General features: G+C 52.0%; 1 protein-coding gene across 3 annotated transcripts in view; it reads right to left on the reverse strand.

Moving 5' to 3' along the window:
* SUN1 (Sad1 and UNC84 domain containing 1) overlaps nt 1–11,729 on the reverse strand; it is a 52,855-nt gene extending 41,126 nt beyond the window's left edge. For 2 of the 3 annotated variants that reach the window (XM_047713588.1, XM_047713585.1), the window contains exon 1: nt 11,599–11,729. The gene's annotated coding sequence lies outside the window, so the exon portion shown is untranslated. The remainder of the gene's footprint in view (nt 1–11,598) is intronic. The other variant, XM_047713591.1, reaches the window with a different exon arrangement.
* Between the last annotated feature and the right edge of the window lie 13,302 nt (nt 11,730–25,031).

Below are 25,031 nucleotides of genomic sequence, written 5' to 3' on the forward strand. Positions count from 1 at the left end.
AAAGAAGAGGGGCCCTATCCAGGCTCCACTGTCCTCAGAGTGCTCTGCTCTGGCTGCTAGGACTCTGTGAGGGGCCACTGCAGGCCCCAGGTCCAGAGCCCCAGGGCAGGACTCTCCCCGCCTGGGGAGGCTGGGCACAGTGCACAAGGGCGCCTCCTCCATACTGGTGAAAGAGAGCTTCTTTTTTTTTATGGTTTTATTTATTTATTTGACAGACAGAGATCTCAAGTTGGGGGAGAGGCAGGCAGAGAGGGAGAGAGAAAGAGAGGAGGAAGCAGGCTCCCCGCTGAGCAGAGAGCCTGATGCGGGGCTCAATCCCAGGACCCTGGGATCATGACCTGAGACGAAGGCAGAGGCTTTAACCCACTGAGCCACCCAGGTGCCCCCGAAAGAGAGCTTCTTCAGGGCGGGCACGGAGCTCCCATGTCCAACCAGGAAAAGCACACGTTAGGGGCCACAGGGCTGAGCGCAGCATCTGCGAGCAGAAAAGATCACTCAGTGTCTCCTTGTACCTCGATCTACCTGCAGCTAAGAGAACATGCAGGCTGGCAAGCACAGGAGGAGGAGAGGGCCTCTGTTCAGGCTGAACTTCCGTTACAAACCTGAGGACTTAGGAACCTTTACAAATATGCAGTTCTTAGTAGGGTTCTAAAATCAGAGTTTAAAAAAATGTTTAGCGGGGCACCTAGGTGGCTCAGTGGGTTAAAGCCTCTGCCTTCAGCTCAGATCATGATCCCAGGGTCCTGGGATTGAGCCCCGCATCGGGCTCTCTGCTCAGCAGGGAGCCTGCTTCCTCCTCTCTCTCTCTGCCTGCTTCTCTGCCTACTTCTGATCTCTGTCAAATAAAAAAATAATCTTTAAAAAAAAAATGTTTAGGGACACTTGGTGGCTCAGTCGGTGACACATCTGCCTTCAGCTCAGGTCATGAACCCGGGGTCCTGGGATCGAGTCCCACATCCGGCTCCCTGCTCAGCTGAGAATCTCACTCTGCCGGCTGCTCTCCCTGCTTGTATTCTCTCTCTCTCCAGCAAAGGAAAAATATAAAACCTTTAAAAAAAGTAAAAATTTTAAAAGTTTACAGAAAGTTATAAAAATAAAATCAGAGTTAAGATTCTTTTTTTAAAAGTAGGTTCCCCAATGAGGGGCTCAAGCTGGCGACCCTGAGATCAAGAGTCAGAGGCTTAACCCACAGAGCCAGCCAGGCGCCCCAGCTAGGCTTCTCCTTCAATGCCCCTTGAGTACATACTGCTATACTGTCATCATACGGTAGAGATAAAAATATAAAGCTGTTTGGTTCTTGAATATTTTAACCAAGAATGAATTTTAGTGCTGTGGGCACATACAATTTGAATTTTTTCTATTTAGAATGTCTTTACTAATCTAGTTAACAATCTAGAAAACGTGCCTGAAAAATCTCAAAACTTACAAGTCACACAAGGGTTAAAAACAGAGCTTCGAGGAAATGGCAAAACCAAAGACACAGAAAAACACTATAACATCTCTGAAATAATTTTAGCACACATTATTTTCTTAGAAAATGCTATCCATTCTTAAGAAACACTGGAAAAAGGAACCTCCTTTTTACCCCTGGAAGCCCCACGTAGCATCATCTAGTGAACAGTTACGTTTTTTAATTTTTTTAGTGACCTTATTTGTTTGTTTGACAGAGAGAGATACAGTGAGAGAGGGAATCCAAGCAGGGGGAGTGGGAGAGAGCGAAGCAGGCTCCCTGCCGAGCAGGGAGTCGATGTGGGGCTTGATCCCAGGACCCTGGGATCCTGACCTGAGCCAAAGGCAGATGCATCACCGACTGATCCCCCAGGCACCCCGACAGTTATGTTTTATTAAACAGTGCACAAAACACTGGGTTTACAGAGATGGGTAGGTGACAAATCAAACTTTCTTTCAGCTGATTTAGTCACTGACAAAGTGGCTAAAACAAAATGAGCCCAGGCAGAAGAGGCCAGTGCCACCTCCTGATCTGAAATCCTCACAGAGGACCTGCTGTGGGTCCCCCTGAGGCCAAGGTCAGAACCTGTGGCTCTTGCCCATAACCCATCCTCGGGGACAGAAGCCATATAGCCAGGATGTTCTCCCAGCACTCGGCACAGCTCCAGACGCGCCATCTGCTACGGTGCCCTCCCTCTGGGACACTGGGCGCGGCTAGCACGGGGTTCCTGTGATCCCACAGGACTCGGCATGACCGGCCAGCAGTGGGCGCTCAATAGACCTTCCAGAGAGGTCCCAGGGCCGTGCACACACACCCGCAGCAGAAGCGACATTCTATCACCCAGGGCCGATCCTTATCACCCAGAGGGCAGCTGCCCTGGCTGTTTCCTTTGTCACATCCTCTGCAAAGAGGGTTACTTTTCAAAGTAAAATGCCAAGGTGGCCCTTTAAAACTTAGAACTAATTTTTTTCCTTTCAAGACTGTCTATAAGGTCAAGGTGGTCCACACAGGGCGTAGCATTAGCTACAACTCATCAGCTGCCGACGACATGAGGGCTCATCCTGTCACGTGCCCCCCCTCGGTGGCCACTACCCTAGAACCACATCTTAATGTAACTGTCCCACTCAATATGAATCCTGTTAAAACTAAATACTGTAGAGACTAACAAAGACATCAGAGATCTTTGTCTACATAACCAAAAAAAATCTTAACTTGGTCTAAGTAAGACCATAAAAAAGATAATAATTTGGGTTAGAAATGAGTGTTTTCCGGGGCACCTGGGTGGCTCAGTGGGTTAAGCCGCTGCCTTCGGCTCAGGTCATGATCCCAGGTCCTGGGTTCGAGCCCCGCATCGGGCTTTCTGCTCAGCAGGGAGCCTGCTTCCTCCTCTCTCTCTGCCTGCCTCTCTGCTTACTTGTGATTTCTGTCAAATAAATAAATAAAATCTTAAAAAAAAAAGAAATGAGTGTTTTCCAAATGTCATGTTCAATGTAATTACTTCTACCATAAAAAATAGAAAACTGGTGTTCATCTGTTTTTATCTTAAGCAGTAAAACAATGTTTACAAAAAGCTGTGATTTACACTAAGTGAGGACCCTAAAAATGAACGGAGTAAAACAGTGAATTGGACACAAATGACTAAAACAAAAATACTTGAAAGCTTCACAGAATGCTACATGTTTTACACACACACACACACGAATATGTTTTTAAACTTCAAGGAAAACACCACTAAATTTCATGGTAAATTATACAGACTGAGACTTCTACTCCTCACTTACCCCTCCTGTACTGTTCAACATTTTTTTTTAAAGAGCAGGTATTAGTCTTATAATTTCAACAACTAATCCAGTATCTATTATTTTCTGCAAACAGTTTCTTTGGTCTCCATCCGTGAAGAGGTATGGGCAGGCAGACCCACGGGTTCCATTCGGGCTCTGTCGCCCGGCTGGGAGAACCGAGAACAGAAGGGAAGGACAAGGTCCTCACACCTCCGGGCGCCGTCGACAGGAGTCTCCACAGTGCCCAAGCCCAGAGTGTTACTGGAGGGTCAGCCAGGGAGTATCCTGCTCGGCGCTGCCTGGCACAGAATAAAAATACTCAAAGTCAGTTATTAGCAGCAAGTCTGTGCTGAAAAACAGTGTCCAGCCAAGGCCGGGAGTTTCTTTCCTTTTCTGGGAAATGATGAGACAACAGCAGGAGAGGTAGGCCGATGGGCTTGTTTACGTAAGAGAACAGCTCTGAGTTTTCGGGAAGATAATTACTCCTAAGAGAAAACAGTTATCACATGCTTACCTCTCCTGATCAAAAGTGCCCCAGATCTTTTAAATAAAAAACCCACTGCCTGATAGTGGTATTATCCTAGTATTTCAGCAAAAGCCCAAAGTCAAATTATTTATTCTGTCCATGTGAATGTAAAGGGTCTTCGTTCTGGGAATCCAGAAAGCATGACCACAGGGTTGCACAGTGTCTGCTTCAACCCGGAATGCCCTCCATCTCCTCACAAGCGGCAGTCACAAGGGCTGCCCGCGGCGCCATTCCCATGGCGAGATGCTGTCCCTGCCGAGGGCCTTCCCACAGTAGCACCGCACAGTGAGTCTGGGGGCCCCTCCTGGCCCTGGCAGGGCCGGACAGTGTGACGACTTCGACGTGGGAAGAAGACTGGGGCTGCTGCCTTTTTCTTACTGTCTGACAGGAGGCTGACCGTACGCATCTCATCCGCGTCTGGGACACCCCTGCCTGTCACGGAAGCAGTCTCTAGTGACTCGGCCTGCGGTGCCAACCGTTCCCGCCTCTCCCGCTGGCTCGGAAAGGCTCCCTCCAACCCAGCCACACGCCGACAGTCTGCTATGGAGTCTACTGCTCATCCGTCCCTCAGTCCTTCGTGTACAGCGAGGTAAGCATCTGAGTGGAACGCACGCTGAGCACGTGGCCAGGATTATCCGCAGCACCCATCAGTCTGGCCCTCCCCTCCAGGGGGTCACCCCCTCTGCCTTCCAGCTCCCCCTGCTGCTCCATCTCCTGCTGGCTTCCAGCAAGCACTGACTAGCTCCTGCCCTCCAGCCTTGCCCCCTCAAGCCAGAATACTGCCAGGAGGGGCTGTCTACAATCAGACGGACCACCTCGCGGCCTTCGCATCCCACCATGGCTCCCTAGCACCCACAGACAGGGCCCAAGAGGCGGCCTGCACCACACCCTCCATCCAGACGTCCCACTTATCCTCTCCATCTCCCAGCAATCCACAGGGCAGCTTCACTGAGGCCCTGGACCCAGACAACCCTCTTCTTCTGACCCCAGGTACACAGTTCCTATGCTCCCTCCTTGGCTGGGAGGCCATCCTGATTTCCCACCCTCATCCCCTCGGTCTCTTTCCACCCCACATGCTCCTGGCTACCTTCTGCTCACCCTCAGAATTCAGCTGAGAGTCCACGCGCAGGGAGCGCTCCTGGAGCCCCAACCCCGCATCCAAGTCAGACGCCCGCTTTAGTGCTCCCCCCCGCACTCATCACTCCACGGAGACCGTAATCACCACTTACTAACAAGTCTCCCTCTCTGAGGAGACCTTGCGCTCTGAGCGCGGCCCCCGAGCATCACTTGGACAGATCAACACTGTGTAGGCGCCTGCAGAGCAGGGAGAACTCACCGCTGTGCGGGTTCCTCGCTTTGCCTTTCACCCGAAAATCCAGCCTCGGCTGCTCATGTGACCACACCTGGCAAAACCGTGCGGAGAGCGCTACAAACGTGTGATGAGCAGGAAGGGTCGTGCACACCTGGGCCCCCTTATTCTTTCTCCTAACAGACTCAAAGTGCTTCTCACTTGTGCTCATCAGATCAGAACAGCTGTATCAGCTGTGTCTTACTCCAACTATAACTGGGAATGCGAATTAGGAACACCAATCACAGGCTCTTATTTGTACTGCAAACGCTTAATCCACACGAGTTCTCGATAACGCTTCTCATGCTGTCCCCACAAACATGAAGCAGCAGGCTCAAAATCGGGGTCTTCTGGTCCTGAAAAGCTCTGCAGCATAGGTAGTGAAGAACTCATCAAATTGATCTGTTTTCCATATTCTAGATGTAGCTCACATCACCCAATAATACTGCCAACGACTGGAAAACAAACCAACCAGGCAAAGCACACCTTTGTTTTCAAGCTACACGTGTCCCCAGGGGGAGTGGCTCCTTCCCCATGGGGAGCCACTCACCTATACTTCACCGCTCTCCATTGCATCAAGGACCCGCACTCCTATTCTGCACAAAGGTCAAGAAGTGTGCACGGCACAGCTCTTATCTCCTAAACTAAAACGTGCAACCCAGGACCACTCGCTGAGTGCACCTGTGACTAAGTGGTCAACAAGGCACCCAGATAACAAGCATGGTTAGTTACAGATGTGATTCAAACCGCAGAACTGCCTAACGAATGACCCAAGTCACTTAACGAAATAGAACCAACACAACACAGCATAAGCGGCAGGGCCGTGTTCTGTATTCCCATCTGCCAATCCTGCTCATTTTGACCCAGTGCAAGCAAACGGTTTCAAAAGCGCATAGCAGGTTCAGTCTCCTCTACCCGAAATCAAGAGGGGTCAGCAAGCCAAAACAGCCATGAGTTCCAAATCTGGGAATGGAGGGAGCAAGAAAGGAGGAGCGCGGTTACCCCAGTGAACTAGATGGGGCTGCGGCTCGGCTCCCACAGCACTCCTGCTGGGACACCACCACTGTCTGGTTCCCATGTGCCCTGGAGCCTACATGTGGGCGCAACCTTCCACCAGGTGCTCAGGCCGACCACCCCTGCATCCTGGTGGGTCTCACAGGCACCATGACCCCCCCGCACTCTTGCCTTACCTCAAAATATTCAGGTGGGAGCAGGAGATGCAGGGCTAAAAGATGGTTCCCTCCTGTGTCACTTCTACCAAAAACTGTTGCCTGGCGTTTGTAATTGTGAGCAAATTCAAATTGGCTCTACTTTCAGAATCTGGAGATCATCCGATCATCATAAATTCAGAACCAGGAACCAATGGCTATGAGCAGACACTCCATCAAACACCAGTGTTCCCTGAAAATAGGTCACCCAGTAATATCCAGTTAAAAATGGTACAATGGACAAAGATGGTAGCTCCCACTCTCTTCTGATACCCCTCCTAAAATGAGATTGTTTCCTAAAGGCACACAGCCACAGAGCAAAACAAAACCAAGAAAAGACAACAGCAAGAAACCTGGAAGGTAGAATGCAAATGAACGAAAACACACCTAAGCCAGAAAAAGCTGAGTCACAAGCTTGCAAGGAGGAGCACTGAGAAATGGTCCAGGACTGTCATCATGGAACCCCCAAAAGGTTACAACAGTGGCCCCTGGGTCCATCTGGAAGGGAGGGTGTAGACTGGAGCCCCAATACAGCAGGAATTGAACACTGAAAGCCATTTAAACGCAGTTAGGCAAAACGCATGATCACACCTCAATCAATGTAGGAAAGCACTTGGCAAAATCCAACACCCTTTTTATAAAACGTTCAACCAAGTAGGAGTAGAAGGCAACTTCCCCAAGCCGATAAAGGGCATTCACTGACACCCACGGCTCACATCATCCTCTGTGGGAAAGGACACACAGCTTCCCCCTAAGATCAAGAACAAAACAAGGATGCCTACTTCCAGCACTGCTATTCGACATGGCACTGGAGCTCCAGCGGGAGCCGTTAGGCAAGAACAAGAAACAAAAGACCTCCAATTGGAAAAGAAGCAGTAAAGCGATCTCTACTCACAGATGACATGATCTCATATATAGAAATAAAAAGAATTCACCAAAAGAAAGTATAAAAGCTAACAAATTCAGGGGCGCCTGGGTGGCTCAGTGGGTTAAGCCGCTGCCTTCGGCTCAGGTCATGATCTCAGGGTCCTGGGATCGAGTCCCGCATCGGGCTCTCTGCTCAGCAGGAAGCCTGCTTCCCTCTCTCTCTCTGCCTGCCTCTCTGTCTACTTGTGATCTCTCGCTGTCAAATAAATAAATAAAATCTTTAAAAAAAAAAAGCTAACAAATTCAGCAGAGATGCAAGTTACAAGATCAACACCCAAAAATCAGTTGTATTTCTATAAAATAGTCATGAGCAATCTGGAAATGGAAATTAAACAATTCCTCTTACCACAGCATCCCAAAGAACAACAAACTTAAGAGTAAATTTAACTGAGAAAGTACAAGGCTCGTACACTGAAAATTACAAAACACTGCTGAAAGAAATTAAAGAAAAACAGATGGAAAGACTTCCCTTGTTCATAGACCAGAAGACTTAATATTTTGAACCACGGCAGTATAAGATTACTAAGAGATCTCCGGATTCAATGCAACCTCTATGAAAGTTCCAAGGGCCTTCTTTGCAAATACGGTAAAGTTAATCTTTAAATTCATACGGAGGGCGCCTGGGTGGCTCAGTTGGTTAAGCATCTGCCTTCAGCTTGGGTCGACACAAAATCTAATTGTTCAGTACTATATGAATAGAAACCTTAGATACTATCTAACTTAGCTTTCGTTCAGTTTTAAACGAGGAAAGAGTGGCACTCAAGGAAGACCCAGAATGATCAAGTATATTGGCCAAAGTCATGGCATTTTTTAGTGGTAGAAGTTGGATGGTACCCCCAGATTCTTGAATTCTAGTGTCCTTCTCTTTCATTACAGCACCCTACCTCAATGTACAAATAATTATCTGTGCTACTTCAATTTTCTATATTTGGCTAGCTCTTAATATGATGAATGGTGCATGGACAATTAGGGTAGCTTTCTGGTATGGCAGAAAGCTTATAGAAAAATTAAGATGGTCTATGTCCTGGTTTTGCCTTTATGAACTCTGGAACTTTGGGCAGAGATACTCTTTCCTTTAGCTTCATTACCTGTAAAACGGTTACCTCTGCCCACTTCACAGAACTATGTTATAGGATCAATGAGATAGTGCAGTTGAAAGTATTTTGGTAATTTAATTACTATACGGTGATCTCCAGGCCCTGGGATCTAGCCCTGAATTCAGGCTTCCTGTTCAGCAGGAAGTCTGTTAGCTCCCTTTCCATCTGCCAATCCCACCCGCTCCCACCAGCTCTCGAATAAATAAATAAAATCTTGACAAGAAAAGAAAAGAAAGCCAAAATGAAGCAAAACAAGATAGTGAGTGCAAGAGAGCATATAGAGAAACTAGAACCTTGTACGCAGCGGGTGGGACTGTAAAGTGATGCAGCCACCTCGGAAAACAGTCCGGCAGTTCCTCTACACATTAAATTAGAACTACCATATGATCCAGCAACCCCACTCCTAGATACATACCCAAAAAACGGGAAAACATGTACTCCAACAAAAACCTGTACACAAATGTTCATAGCAGCACTACTCATTAATAGGCAAAAAGTAGAAATGACTCAAATGTCCACTAACCAATAAACGGATAAAAAAACTGTGGTATATTCATGCAGTATTCTTCAGCCAAAAAAAGAAATGCAGCTCTGATACGTTACAACATGGATAAACCTTGAAAACATTATGCTAAGTAAAAGAAGCCAGACACGGAAGGCCACATATTGTAGGAATCCACGTCTATAAAACAACCCAGAGCAGGCAAACTCATAGACAGAAAGGAGGTTAGTGGGGTCAGAGGGGGGCATCAACAGGGAAGTGCCTGCTGACGGGTATGGGGTTTCCGCTAAGGGGTGAAACAGACCATTCTGGAACTAGACCGTGATGAGGGCCGGCCCCCCCAGACCCATCAAAGGGGCAAATTTTATGTTGTGTACTTCACCAGTCACACAACAGCAGTGGTTAGCTAGCATGCGTCAACCAGCTGCTTCCTGCCTTCCCTCAGGAAAGACTGCAGAATAAAACCCAGGGGTCTCAGGGTGTGTGTGGGGGGGGGTAGGGCGCCTCAACCAGTGAAACATCTGCCTTCAGCTCAGGTCCCTGATTCCCAGGTCCTGGACAGAGACCCACGTGGGGCTCCCTGCTCAGCAGGGAGTCTGCTTCTCTCTCGTTTCTCTCTCTCTCAAAGGAACAAATAAAATCTTAAACAAAAAAACAAACACCAAGGGGTCTCTATAGCAGAGGATAAGGGGAATCCTGAAGCCCCAGGATGTCCTCCTAAAAAGGGAGAGGAACAGGACTTCCTTACTCACTTTTGAGGGCCACAGCCACACTCTTCTACCCAACTTAGAAAACAAGGCAGGAGACTGGAAAGCCCTTGAGAGGATAAAATGCCCAATAAAGGATAAAGGTAATGCCCCTCCCTATCAGCAGAGAACTACCACAGGAGTGGGCAGGGTCCTGCTCTCCAATGTGCTCAACCAGGATCACCCAACAGGTCACAGAACACAAGCCAAAGCAAGCAAAAAGTGAGGTCACGGAAGAAGAGAATGAGCCACTACCGTGTCTACGAAATAAGAAACATGGCTGAGGGGCGCCTGGGTGGCTCAGTGGGTTAAAGCCTCTGCCTTCAGCTCACGTGAAGATCTCAGGGTCCTGGGATCAAGTCCCACATCGGGCTCTCTGCTCAGTGGGGAGCCTGCTTCCCTCTCACTCTCTGCCTGCCTGTCTGCCTACTTGTGATCTCTGTCAAATAAATAAATAAATAAATAAATAAAAATTTAAAACAAAAAGAAAAAGAAAGAAAAGAAAAGAAACATGGCTGAATTTTAGAGGAAAAAGGGAACCTCCAAAAAAAGCTCTGGGAAATTTAAAATACGATGACCAAAATAAAATGCTAAATAAAAGAGAAAAAAACACTGAGGAAATCTACAAAGTGAAATGAAGACAAAAATGGAAAATGGGAGAGATAAAGATTTTATTTTTAAAAAGTAGAAACAGGGACCAAAAGGGCTAAGGCCCAAGAAATAGCATTTCCAAAACACACAGAAAACAAAAATAAAACAAGAAAAGTGTCCAAGAAAACAGTGCAAGAAAATCCCCCAGAACTAACCCTCCTGAGCTTCCAGACTTAGAAAAACTACACAATGTCCCATGAAATGGAGGCGAATAAACCAAAACCCAAGTTTCCGAGCACTGCAGACCCTGGGAGTAAAAACAGTGCGCGCACCCCGGGTTGAGACCGAGCAGCACTTACTGGGGCAGCGGGCCGTAAGCACCCGGGGAAGGCAGGCCCCGTACACTGGAGTGCTCCGGTGGGCACGAACAGGTCCCCACCGGGAAGGCAGGCCCCGGGCCCCGCCCCCCGCCCCACCCCGGGGCTGGCATACACGCCACACCTGCTCACTCGGGAGGGCGGAGGGTGAGGGCCCAGCCCGGACCAGCGCACCAGGTGCAGAAACTCTGGGACCTGTAGGAGAGCTGCAGAGAAGGTCAAAGGGGCGAACGCCCCACCCCGGGCTAAGCGAGGTCAAGCACCCCGAGGCCAAGCCGGGGACCCTGGTGGGGGGTCAGGGGAGCCCAGATGAAGGGGGGGGCTCCCGTGTGTTGGGGGCGCGGGGATCGGAAGCACCGGAGTGTTGGGGGTGGCAGGGGTCAGGGGCGCCCAGGTGTGCGGAAGGCTGGAGTGCCAGGTTGTGGGGGTGGTGGGGGTCGGGTGCTCCCGGGTGATGGGTGAGTGGGGGAAGCGGGGACTCCCGGGTGCCGGGGTTGGGGGAGGCGGGGGCTCCCGGGGGTCGGGGTCGGGGGTGGGCGGGGTCTCCTGGGGATCGGGGTCGGCGGGGTCCCCCCCTGTGTCGGGGTCGGGGGAGGCGGGGGCTCCCGGGAGTCGAGTAGGGGTAAGCGGAGCTCCCGGGGGTCGGGGATGGCGGGGGCTCCCGGGTGTCGGCGACAGGGGACGCAGGGGCTCCCGGGTGTAGGCACCCGGGGCGCCCGGGTAGGGGCGGGCGGCAACGACAGAGGTCCCCGGGTGCGCACGCGTCCCCACAGCCCCGCCGGCACCCCGGCACGCCGCTGACGTCGGGCGGAGGAGACGCCCCGGGATCCGCCTGCCGCAGAGTCGGGCCAGGTGCGGGGACGCGCAAGGCCGAGGAGGCGGCAGCGGCCGTTTGCTGCCCAGGCGACAATCCGTGCCCGCCGCCCCCGGCCCGCAGCTCCCGCCCGCTGTGAGAGACGCCGTAGCCCCATTCCTGTCCCCCCCGCCGACCTCGCTCCGGCCCCCCATCCTTCCCACCTTTCCCCTCCCCTCCCCAGGAGCTCACCTGCCTCGCGCCACAGCCACCACTGACTGCGCCCCCGCTGACGCCCCAGGCCTGGTCCGCGCCACCCAGACTCGATCTCGAGAAGAGACCTTGCGGGCGCCAGCCAATCGTGGGCCGCGACTGGAGGCGGGCGGGAGCAACGCAGACTTCCGCCAATCTGGAGCGCGCCACCTGAAGCCCCTTGCCCAATGAGGAGGCGGCCTATCTAGGAGCCTGGCCAATCGCGAGCTGAGGCCGACCGCTCAAGAGGAGAAGTGGGCGGGGCTGCGAGGCGGCGCGCCGGGCCATACGGCGGGGCGGGGGCGACGTACGCTGCGGGGGCCGTATGGCAGAGGCGGGACCGCGGTCGCGGCGGGAGGGGCCGCACGGGGGCGGAGCCATTGTCTCCACCCCGCGGGGTCTGCGCCTCGGGCCCTGAGCTGGCGCTGGGGGGCTGCTGCGGGGGTAGCGCCCTGCCCTCCGTCCGCTCTTGCCCTGGACCCAGGTGGAGACTGAGGCTCCGGCGGGCGGGGGGCCCCCGCGAGTCTTCGCCGGTCCGCTCGCAACTGCACGCTGCGACCTCGCCCTCTCGGAGGAGCTCGGACGCCCTTTCCCCGGGGTGGGTGTTAGGAGTGGGGGCTGCTTGGGCGGGGGGCGCGGGCTGCGGTGGGTCCCGGACGCGCGCGCCACGGGGCCGACCAGGTGGCCTCGCAGGTGGGAGAGGGGCTTGGCACGGTGCCCTGCAGAGGACTCCGGGAGCACGAGGGATGCTCTAGGACGGAGAAGCGCTGGGGAGCAGGGAAGGAAACCCGCGGCCCGCTGTGTCCAGGGGCTGCCACCTGGGAGAGAGGCCGCACCAGGGACGGGGGACCCCTGCACGCCTACCTGGCTCCCGCCCCCGCCCGTGCTGGGTTTGCGTTGGCTTCCTCTGGGCTCGGCTGGTTCCTACTGAAGGCAGCCGGATTCAGCGGGCTGGAACCCGTTTGCAGGGGGGAGCTGTGTGCAGGAGTCCCTCCGCTGCCATCGCGACGCGGGGCCTCTCGGCCTAGGGAGGAGCGCTCGAGAGAGCACCTAGTCCGGCCTCACGGGGAGGCCCGAGAGGGGACACTTCTCTGTGGGCTCCGTCAGGGTCGGGGCGACGGGGGCCCTTGCTTGCCCGGCTCCCCCACTCTGCCCCCCTCCCTCTGGCCGTGGGCCTTCCCCGCTCCCCTGGGCCGTCTGATCCCGTTATTTCAAATCCAGCATGTTCACTCCCAGACAGCTCCGTGGGCGCACTCTCCTCACTGGGGTTGCACGGCACGACCCCACGTTTACTGGATGCCTCCTATAGCAGATGCATTTTTGAAGCACGTAGAAAATCACATTCTCTGTCCCCACATTCCGACGGGAGGAGTTCTGTGTTTCTGTGCAAGCTTGGAGGAAAACAAGCAGAGGCAGGGCTGAGGTGTGGGAGGCCTGCAAATTATGAGTGTGGCAGGCAGGTGGGGACACAGGAGACCCAAGGGAGCAAACCAGCAGCATTCGGGGCAGACAGAAAAGCAGATGCCAGCACCCTGAGGTGGGGGTTGAAGACTTAGAGGCCTTCATTCACTGGTCAAGGAAGCCACGTTTGTGTGGACACTGGCTTCCAGAGAAAAGGAAGAAATTCAAGTGACAGCTAGTCCGTGTGAAGTCGCAATAAGGGAACGTGACTTGAACATGACATCACAGACTTAAATCATAGAGGAGACACGTCCAAGCACAAGGCTAGTTCTTCAAAATGAAACGGGCACCTGGGTGGATCAATTGGTTTGGACGTAGACTCGGTTTCAGCTCCAGTCATGGGTTCCACTGAGCGTGGAGTCTGCTTGTCTCTCTCCTTCCTTGTCTGCTCCTCCCCACCCCTGCTCTGCTTCTCTCTCTCAAATAAATAAGCAAAAATCTTTAAAAGAAAGAGAGAGCACTTTACGGTGTCACATAAATGTAGAGGCTGGGACAAGAAATGCACTCAGGAAATGACAAGCCATTAACTGAAAACAGTATATGCTGTGGGATTTCATGTGTTCACACACACACACACACAGCTTGGAAAAATGATGCCAGCAATTCCTTCCAAGTAGGGGAAGGTGTTACTGTATTTTGTACAATGAACTCAACAGTTTTAGAAGTTTTCAAAGTTTCTAAGTGTTAAACTATAAGAAAGTACTGTGACATGCACCTTGATTCCACTATCCCAAATTAGCTGGGACTATCTTGTCATGTCCCTTTTTGAAGTTTCATTTTTAAAGAAAGAAAACTAGCTGCTAGATAACTGGAAAGCCAAATGAAAAGAAACACTCTAGTGTCTAGAGGAGATGACAAGGAGAATTTGTTTCCCTGCAGCAGGGAAGGATTTCTTAAACAAAACCTCAGAAGTACATCAATGGCAGAACATGGATGGATTATGTCAAAATGAAGGGTGTCTAGGGGCACCCAGGGGGTACAGTTGGTTAAGCGTCCAGCTCTTGGTTTCAGCTCAGGTCGTGATTTCGGTCCTGGGACGGAGCCCCACGTCGGGCTCTATACTCAGTGTGGAGTCTGCTTGAGATTCTCTCCCTCTCCCTCTACCCCGCCCCCCACTCATGCTGTCTGTCTGTCTGTCTCTCTCTCAAATAAATATAATCTTTTAAAAAAAAAGTCTGTTCCATAAAAGACACCATCACAACTCAGCAGCCAGTAACTAGTCAGAAGATATTTGCCACATTTAAAACAAAGAGCTACTGCTTAGAGCGTCCAAAGAGCTCCTGGAGATCATCTAGAGGAAGACAGGAACACAGCAGAGAAGCAGGCAAAGGGTGTGAACAGGCAATGCACTGGGAAGAAACCTAAATGCACGACAGGAATAGAAGAGATGCTTGATGGGGCACTTGGCAGGCTCAGTCGGTGCAACTCTGCATCTCAGGCTTGTGAGTCTGAAACCCACGTTAGGTGTAGAGGAAAAAAAAAACCTTAAAAATTAAACCTTAAGAACCTTAAAATTTTTCAAAAATTAAGAAGAGATGCTGGAGCTCATTTGGGATCAGAGAAATGCAAATAGAATAACTCCTCGCCCCACCTCCAGCCAGTCAGCAGCAGAGAGGGAAGGATGCCAAGTGCTGGTGGGCGGATGGAGGGCTTGGGGATGCTGGTGTCCCATGAGCTGCACACCCGCCCCCAGGCCCCTGGGAAGGGAAACTTGAACAGGGCCTTCCCTCCAAGGTGCTGGGCCTGACACTCCGCCCTGGGCAAATAGGGACCCTGGCAGGCAGGGTGTCCCAGGCCCGCTGGACAGACAGCATGCTGGCTCACCGTATGCTTCAGCTGGCCAAGAGCATCCCTTTTTTCTCCATCATGTGTTCTCTCCAGGCGCACAGTGGACTGGGCGAGCCCCACCCACTCCCGGGAGGGCCATCTGTCTGAGTCCGTCTAGGGAATCAGATGTTTACCTCACCCGGAAACGCCCTCGCATATATGTCCAGAATATCTTTGCATGAATATCTGGGCTCCCTGTGGCCCGTCCAGCTCTTCTCCTGCCTTTAGATTCAGATTCAGACTGGAGCTTACACCAGCAGCCCTCCTGGGTCTCTGCTGCTTGGGTGTTCTGGCCTCCATAACCCCGTGAACCAGTTTCATATATGCATATCTCTCTCTTTCACGTGTACGCACCTGCCCCATGTGCCGTGTCTTCCACTGTCTCTCTGGAGAACCCGGACTGACACATACAGTCACCCTACTCTTCTGCATAACCCCATGTGTGAGTGAAGACACACCGAGCAGGGCTGTGTGGGTAATAAGGACGCTTATGGCAAGGAAGAGAGACACCAACCGTCAGACCTTTGGGGAAGGGGACGGCAGAGGAATAGGGAATGATCCAGAGAGTAACTGCGTGAAACGAGGAGGGATCGGGATGACAGCGGGGCATGGAGGAGGGTTGAATTCCCTCCCCCTTCCACCCTGGATGGGATAGACAAAAGTCAAATAAATAGGTAAAGAAAAGATGGATAGATATCAATAGATGATACATAGACCTAAAGCTCGCTGGTCCCCTTTGCAGCCCTCAACGTCTTCCCTCAACAGGGAGGCTGATGGACAGACTCAAGGCAGCTTGGCCTCCCACGCACAAGCGGGTTCCTGTAAGGATGCACACCCCGCTGCGGGGGTCAGGTGCGTGGAGCACCAGGGCACGGCTGTGCTGCTCAGTGTGCCCCCCCCCTCCACCGCGCTAGGCCTGGATACCAAGGACTCTGCTTCATTCCCTGTGCTGGATATACCCCCTCCACAAGAAGAACGGAGTAAATTGGACCTAACTGTTCTCGCCAATGGGTGTTAAGCCCTTCCTGGGTCTCACCACTATGAACACCACCTGCGGGAGTGTCTTCTGCCCAGAAGTAGGGCCTCTCAGCACAGAGACAACATGTGCCAATTTTAGATAGACCCAAGTTATCGTTATACTAAATGTTTGAGGGGCACCTGGGTGGCTCAAAGGGTTAAGCCTCTGCCTTCGGCTCAGGTCATGATCTCAGGGTTCTGGGATTGAGCCCCACATCGGCTCTCTTCTCAGCGAGAAGCCTGCTTCCCCCTTTCTCTCTGCCTACTTGTGATCTCTCTCTCTCTCTGTCAAATAAATAAATGAAATCTTAAAAAAAATAAATGTTTGATTTAATGTGGTTATGTTCCATAAAGAATTCTTATTTTATAATATATGTAAAACATTTATTAAAATGTTACTAAATATAGAGGCACCTGGATGGCTCAGTCAGTTAAGAACCTGCCTTCGGGTTGTGATTTCAGGGTCCTGGGATCGAGCCCCACGTCGGGCCCCATGCTCAGCAGGGAGCCTGCTTCTCCCTTTCCCTCTGCCCCTCTGTCTCAAATAAACAAATAAAATCTTTTTAAAAAGTTACTAAATATAGATTATGATTACAAACAGCACATTTATATATCACAGGGATAAATGAAGTGGGTTCCATACATTTGTATATCGTGTGAATTAATACTATAATTCACTTATTTATGACTACATAAATTCCAAAGAATTAATAAAGAAAAACACACTGGATTTCAGTCAAGGCAGAGGCAACCTAATCAAACTTTCTCTGTGACTTTCCCATGGTTTAGAGCTAAAAATAACTTCTCAACATAACTTCACGTCACTTAAATAAATGGCAAAGAGATGCCACTTTGCAATGCCTTAACCCATGGGTATGGAATAAAATAATGACAAGTATTGAGGATGGAAGCTTCTAAGTTGTTATGTTCTCCTGAGGGGTAAGTGGGAGGAGTGTGGGCTGGGGGCCAGCAGCTCTGACCCCACCCCTACCCTGGCTCAGCCAGCTGGAGCTGTGGGGCACTGACCCAAGCCCTTGGCCTCCCTGGGCCCCAGTGGCCTCCCCTATCAACAGGACTGATCGCGTCTGCCTGCAGGGCCTCCAGAGAATGGCAGTAACATGTTGGCAGCTCCTGGCCCTCTGGAAGCAAGTAGTAAGTGACGTCCATGGTCACACAGGGTGATGGTGGGAGTGCTGCCTACAGCTATGCCATGGAACTCAGGGTGGGCTCTGAAGCAAAGATAGTCTGAGGCCAAAGCCCACTGGAATCTGGGGGCAGGCAGAGAGCTCAGGAACCCCCTGTGGGCTTGCAGGGAGGTGGGCCACACACCAAAACCCCAGCATCTGCGGGCCCAGTGCACCACCTTGCACTCCTGCAGACCAGCCCAAGGGACACTCACAACTGTCACCTGTCACAGGCGTGAAGACAAGGTCTTTCAGAGGCATGGCTCAGGTTGGGGCCTACTCCCTATGCTCCGCACCAGAGCCCACTGCCTGGGTTTCTCCCTGGAGAGGGTGGACAGCCTGGCACCAGGACCTGGCCCCTGGGGGTGCTGGGCCTCTCCCGCTGGGGGGCCACAGCCTGCAAGGCCTCCATCCAAAGAAGAGGAGCACAAGGAGCAGGTGCAGAGAGGGCAAGGACAGGCGGGCAGGAGAGCACAGCCAGGGACTGCTTCTCCGCCTGTGCAGCAATCGGCCTGCTCGGAGCCTGGGCCAAACTGCCTGTCCCTGAGACTCCCTGTCTCCCCACTGCTGCTGGGCAGTATGGTTCCACAACCAGGGAAACCGAGACAGAAGCTGCACCAGCAGCCTGGCTAGTGTGGACAGATGAGGCAGGCACCACGGACTGTGGCCTGCTCGTAGTCTTGAGACCACGGAAGCAGATGGAGGGCAGCAAATGCCTGTTTTGCTAAGCTCCCAGAGGGAAGGATCCTTTCTTCTCTGCGCACTCATACCTCCTGTCTGGTAGCAGGTTCTGGCTTTCGGCTGTAAACAGAACCCGACTCCTGGCAGAGGAGTAAGAAAGACGGGGTCAGAAACCCAAGCCCGAACTCTGTGCATCTAGATGATGGGGCCAACGTGAGATAGAGGGTAGAGCTGGTGGAGAAGCCAGGAAGGAAAACTACCAGCAGCAGCGCCTCAGGGGAAACAATCTCACGTCTCCTGGTGCTGGTTCCTGTCTGGCCCACCTCAGGCTCCTCCTGGGGCCAGGGGACCAGACAGTGGCATCCTTTGAAGGCCACCATCCACGGCTCCCAGGGCCCGCCGTGGCATCCCACGCATGACAGACGTAGGGATTCCTGGAAGCACCCAGACGGACGGCAGTGGCCGTCTGTCCCTAACTCTGGAATTCAAAGATCCACACCTAGAGGCCCTCACTCTCCACACGGGCTTCTGTTTTATTCCCCCTGCATCTCTGGTTCCCGCAAGCCGGTGGCTGGGGGCAGCCCCATCTGGATCGGGCCCGTCCTCCACACCCGTCCCCTGGCTGTCTGGCTCCTTCCTCATCCCTCTGACCCCTGCATGCTGAGGAGTTTGGGGCTCATCCTTGGACATCCTATTTCTATCCAACGCCATTCCTTTCAACACGTCCTAAGCTGACAAAGCCAAGATTCATGCCTCTAGACAGGAACCTGTGAATTCTGGAGGCAGGTGTCCTCCCACCTTTACCCCACCTGCCCTCGGGTCCTCCCTGCCATTCAGACAGATGCCCCTGAACTGAGCCACAACCAGCCTTAGCTCAGAGGATCACGGGGGCCTCCCAGCTGGTCTCCCAATGCCCACCCTTCACCATCAACCCTTCTCCATCCTGTGACCGCTCCTTTCACAGCCGGCCCTGGCTCTCAGGTCACTCAGGGGAGAAGCCCCAGTCCAGATCCTGGTCTTTTGAGCAACACCCCACCCACTTCTAACGTTTGCTTTTGATTGAGGTGAAGTTCACCCAACACAAAATTAACCATTTTATGAGCGTGTAGGACGGTGCAGTCAGCACGAAACAGGCTGGCGCCCCTGAGCAACTGGGCAACTCCACGGCAGGGGGTGACCTAGAGAACCCAAAGAAGGACCTCCAGAAACACTGCCCCCCCACACACACACACAGGAGGCGGCCCACGTGTCCACTGCCAGCTGATGGATAAACGTGAGGTGGCCCGTCCACGCGGTGGGCTGTCCCTCAGCCACGCGGAAGCAAGGAGACTCTGAGCCCACGACCGCAGGGACGAGTCTGGAGGGCATGTGGCCCTGTGAGATAAACCAGGCACCAGACGACAGACAGCGTGTCGTGTCCCTGTCCGAGAGGACCTGGAGCCATCAGACTCACGGACAGTGGGCAGTGGGGCTGGCCGGGGGACAGAGTTTGTCTTGCCAGGATGCAAGAGCCCTGGACACGGTGGGCAGTGGGGACAGTGTGAATGGGCTCCACAGCCCTAACGCCCCACGGCAACATGGTGAATGCGGTACATTGTACAGCATGTGTGTTTCAGCACAACTCTGCGGGCCGTCTGGGAAGCCACCTCCCTGGGGCCATGGAACTCAGGAATTCAGTTCTCCTGCTGGGTGTGAAACCACCTGCTCAGGGACTCCAACTCCTTGGCACAGAAAGGGCAGCCTGCATGCGGGGACCTGGGAGCCAGCTGGGAGGGAAGGGAGGCTGCCCTTTGACCCGGTGGGGAGGCCACCCACGGCAGGGAGCTGCTCTTGCCCAGTTTTTATTGTGTTTTCCACTTCACAGGCAAGCTGTGTTGTAGAAAAAAAAGAAGAAAAGAAAAAAAAATAAAAAGCCCAGTGAGGTGGGGGGGGGGGGGACCTAATATTACTTTAAAATATCATAGCAACGGGGCACCTGGGTGGCTCAGTGGTTTAAACCTCTGCCTTCGGCTCAGGTCATGATCTCAGGGTCCTGGGATCAAGCCCCACATCGGGCTCTCTGCTCAGCAGGGAGCCTGTTTCCTCCCTCTCTCTCTGCCTGCCTCTCTGCCTACTTGCGATCTCTGTCAAATAAATAAAACCTTTTAAAAAATAAATAAAAATTTAAAAAGAAATCACAGCAGCAACTCACAAAAAAGAACAGCCTTTCATGTTTTAGACATGACATACTTCCTTCTTTAAACAAAAATGGAACTGTCCTGTACCTTTTCTTGTGAGAGCCCCCATCATGGTCAGCGCAAATCCCCCAGTGACATTCCCTCCTGGCTGGAGATGTCCCACCATGAACGGAAGCTGCCTGAGCACCCACCTTTGCTCTCTGGCTGGACTAGTTCCTTCGAGAAATTCCTGCAAGTGAGGTCACTGCATCAAAGGCAAGAGAGATTTTGGGTGGCTTCTGTTCCCTAGAAACACTATGAGCAGAGAAAATGACCTCCTCCTGCGAAGCACAGAGCCGGGCAGCAGTGCTCAGACTGGGGGGTGCCCGTGCCCCAGGCTCTCCCAGGGGAGGGACGCAGGACAGCAAGCAATTAGCGGAGTATGTTGTTCCACTTCTAAAATTCAAGTGCCGGTTAGTACACACACAGCGGTATATTAGTCTTGGGGCACAACAGAGGGAGTCATCCCTTCCATACATCAGCCCCTGCCACCCCGCTCATCAAGACAGGTGCACCCTGAGTCCTCACCCCTGCTTCCCCCTCCCCCCACCTCCCCTCTGCTGACCATCAGTGGGTCTGTTCTCTGTGGCTGACAGTCGGTTCCCCGGGTGCCTGGGTGGCTCCGTCGGTGAAACGTGTGCCTTCGACTCAGGTCATGGTCCCAGGGTCCTGGGATGGAGCTCTGAGTGGGGTTCCCTGCTGAAGGAGCCTGCTTCTCCCTCTCCTCCTGCCCCTCTTGCCACCTATGCTCTCTCGCTCACTCTCTCTCTCTCAATTAAATAAATTAAGAGTCTCTTTCTTGGTTTGTCTCTTTTTTTCTTTGTTTCTTAGATTCCACGTAGGAGTGAAATCATACGGTGTTTGTCTTTCTCGGAGTGACTGACTTTGCCTAGCATTATGCTCTCTGGCTCCTTCCACGTCACTGAAAATGGCAAGATCTCATTCTTTTTTATGGTGGAGTCATTTTCACACACATACATGCACACACATACCACACCTTCTTTACACATTCATATCAGTGGACACCTGGGCTGCTTCCATAACTTGGCTCCTGTAGATAATGCTGTTGTAAACATAAGGGTGTGTATCTCCTTCTGAGTTAGTATTTTTGTGGGGTTTCTTGGTAAATACCCAGTAGTGCAACTGCGGGGTCGTGTGGTAGCTCTGCTTTGAACTTTCTGAGCAAGCTGCGCACTGTTTCCAGGTTGGCTGCCCTGGCTGTCAGTCCCACCAGCTGGGAACCCGGCTCCCCTTCCTCCACACCCTCACTGACACCCGTTGTTCCTTCTGTTGTTGATTTTCACCGCTGTGACAGGTGCGAGGTGGTACCTCCTGGTGGTTTTGACTCGCATGTCCCTGATGATGAGTGATGTCCAGTGTCTTCCCATGTGGTTGCTGGCCCTTCGGTTATCCTCTTTGGAGAAATGTCGGTTTACCTCTTCCGTCTGTTTTTTTTATTGGACTGTTTGCTTTTTGGGTGTGGAGTTGTATCAGTTCTTTATACACTTTGGATACTAACCCTTTATCGGATGTCATTTCCCACTCAGGGATTCAAGCAGGGGAGGAGTGGGGAGAGCCAGCCTGCTCCAACCGTGCTCAGGGTGCGATGCAGGGGCGGGCTCAGCCAGGGCAGTGCTGCCCATTGGGGCCCAGTGTGCGCATCATTCCTGGTAATTTCGGTTTGTGCACACAGCTGGATTCACAGCTGTGTGACAGCCAAGAGCGCAAGGACTTTATATTTAGTTTCCCATTTGCACAGATTTAAGAAAGTTTACAATTAAAATAGTTTAAACACCCTGGGACAGAGGTGGGGGTCCGTGAAGGTGATTTCCACTGAAGAGGGGCCATAGCTCACTTTAATTTGACGATGCTGGGTCTGGGGCTTCTGCGGGTCTTGGTGGCGGATGTCCTTAGGAAACCCCAGGCGCCTGTCTTTCCGGACTGTGTCTTTTGGTGGGCTGCCTCCAGCCCTGCAGCTCCAGCTCCCCCAAGCCTGGCCCAGGAGTTCAGTGAAGGCCCAGATGAGCACCTTTCCCCGCTCCCGGATTATCTCCCTACGATAACCGTCACTTCTGCTTTGACAGAAGTGTAGTGCGACCCCTTCTTGCAGAGACAACCCCCAAGTCCTCGCCACCAGTACCATCTTGGCTGTCGCTGCAGGGGCGCCTGAGCACCTGGGATGGGCTTAAGGGACCCAGGGTTTAGAACGCCAGCCCAGGACACGAAGACATACCAGACCTCACCCCAAAACAGCGTTATCATAGAAAAGAACTACCCACATGTGTGTTATCACTTCATATAAACAATGAAGAAAGGTGTTTTTTGAAACCATGCATTATTTTGTATTACTTACTTTTCTGTTACATTAATACTATTCTTTAAACAAAACCACCACAGGACTAGTTAACAGTGCAAGTAATAGTAATGAATAGAAGAAATCATGAAGAAATTGTATAATGTTTCTTTCTGTCTTCCACTACAACACATGGTTTCACACTTAAAAAATTCCTTTACTGGACATTTTAGTTTTGGAGGCTATGTTATTATGTATCCTGAAGACACACACAGACAACTTTCTGCTTCACTGAAACTTCTGAGGTAACTGTAGACTGGCATGCCGTTCTAAGAAATGACACACCCCTTCCAACCCCGATGGTAGCATTTTGCAAAGCAAGGGTGTGCTGTCACAGGAGATTGACGTGGATACTATCCACTCACCTTACGGGGACCTCTCGGATCGCACTGCGGGTTGGGCCTGTAACGTGTAGTTGCGCGGGTTCTCCCACCTGGGGGTTTCTCGGGGCAGTTTCAGTCCCACGGGGGTCTCCCCTGCGGCCTTCTATAACCACCCCATCCCCCCCGCAGCCCTCGGTCCCATTCCCCTGGGGCTTAAACCCTGGAAACCACAAATCTGCCCTGCTTTTCTACAATTCCATCATTTCAAAAATGTTCTCTCAATCTGTCACCTGGCTCAGTGCACAGTGTGCTGACTCTTGGTCTCCAGGTCACAAGTTGCTCAAGCCCCTCGTTGGGCGTAGTTTACTTGAAAGAAATGTTATGTAAGTGGAATCACACAGGACGTAAACTTTTGAGGTTGGCTTTTTAAACTCATCACAGTTCCCTGGAGATTCATCCAAGCTGTGGTGTCTGTCCATACTTTGATCCTTTATAATGCAAGACTCTTAAAGGGAGAACACCACCACAGTAAGACTAATTAAGCAGGTCAAGACCCGCTTCCTTCTGTCCCAGGACGCTCTGAGCAATCTCACTCCTCTTGTTTCCTCTTCCAACACCCCTTCTCTGAACTTCAGACATCCCTCTCTTCTTTTACGCAGCGGTAAACGCGGCATGTGGTCAAGCGCACAGCTCAGACTGACTTACAACGCTGTTCTTCAAGCCACCGAGACCCGGATTCCTGGTGTCAGTCCATATGATGACAACTTAGGAGCACTTGTGGGAATCTGCTCACTCTGGTAGGCCAGGCCAGCCATTGATTAATCAGGCTCTTTGCATATGTAAATTTATCATTTTGGTTCCCGTCTAAAATGTCCATTTAAAGTTTTTTAAAAGATTTTATTTATTTATTTGACAGACAGAGAACACAAGTACACACAGAGAGAGAGTGGGAAGCAGGCTCCCGCTGAGCAGAGAGCCCAATGCGGGACTTGATCTCAGGACTCCAGGATCATGACCTGAGCCAAAGGCAGATGCTTATCCACTGAGACACCCAGGTGACCCGCATGTGAAAGTTTTTCTTAAAGTTCAAAAGATGTATAGACTCCTTTAATCCCAACAACCAGAAGTAACTTTTGCAAACATCTCAATGCCTATTCTATCACTTTTCTCTGTACGTACTATGTATTTTTATAAAAGTGAATGTTAGGGGGGCACCTGGGTGGCTCAGTGGGCTAGGTCTTTGCCTTCTGCTCAGGTCATGACCTCAGGGTCCTAGGATTGAGTCCCGCATTGGGCTCTCTGCTCAGCGGGGAGCCTGCTTCCCCCTCTCTCTCTGCCTGCACCTGCCTACTTGTGATCTCTGTCAAATAAATAAATAAAATCTTTAAAAAAAAAAAGTGAATGTTAGGGACGCCTGCTTCTCTCTCTGCCTCTCCCCCTGCTTGTGCTCTCTCTCTCAAATATATAAATAAAATCTTAAAGAAGGGGGCGGGCTGGTGCATGTGATGTTTCATAATCGGCCTTCTCTACAGAGCTAGTTGTGTGGATGTCGTGCCGGAAGGCGGAAATCCTCCCTCTCACCTGAGGCCTCAGGGAGACGACTGGCAGAGACTAGTGAAGTAGGAGGACGGAGGCAGCAGGAGGGGAGAGACTTTGAACATTTCTGGGGAAGAGGAAGCGCAGGCAGAGCAGTGGACAGTGCACGGTGGGCAGAGGAGGCTGCGTTTCAGCATAGGCACTGGGGGCTGGGGTGGGGCAGAGGGGGGCTTATGCTCCCTGTGGTTCGGGGGAGGGGCCAGCACCGAGGGGATTAACCGAAGCCCTGGGCTGGAACAGCTGCTCCTTCCCCACGCTTGCCACACAGCACCCGCTCAGGAGGTCACAGATCTCGTCTCCCAAAGTGCTTAGGAGCCTTTCTGAGAGGATCTGGTCTTCCCAAGTAACTCCCTCCTCAATCTGGCATCTGGTAAGGTCTCCAGTGCCCTTTCTCAGTCTGGCATCTGGTAAAGTCTCCAGTGGCTCCCTCCTTTCCATACCTCACAAAAAGAGCCCAATGCCCAGTGAGCTCTTGGACATGAAGCTCCTGCCAACTCTTCTACTGAGGCGGGAGGCCTGTCAGGGACGCTGAGCTACCTGGCACATCTCGGAACGTTCTGACCACACCCAGTGATGGCAAAGACTCAGAGCAAATGCAACTCCTACGTTTCTCCAGGGAATGTCAGATGATACAACTCCTTTGGAAAGCACATCAGCCATTTAGTATGTACTTAAATACACACCACACCGTCTAGCTGGGCCACTCCTAGGGTGCTGCCCAAGCCAAGAGCAAAACATGTCCACACAAAGACCTATGCACTTATGTTTACGGAAG

Source organism: Lutra lutra, chromosome 18, assembly GCF_902655055.1.
Source record: "Lutra lutra chromosome 18, mLutLut1.2, whole genome shotgun sequence".
Lineage (NCBI taxonomy): Eukaryota > Metazoa > Chordata > Mammalia > Carnivora > Mustelidae > Lutra > Lutra lutra.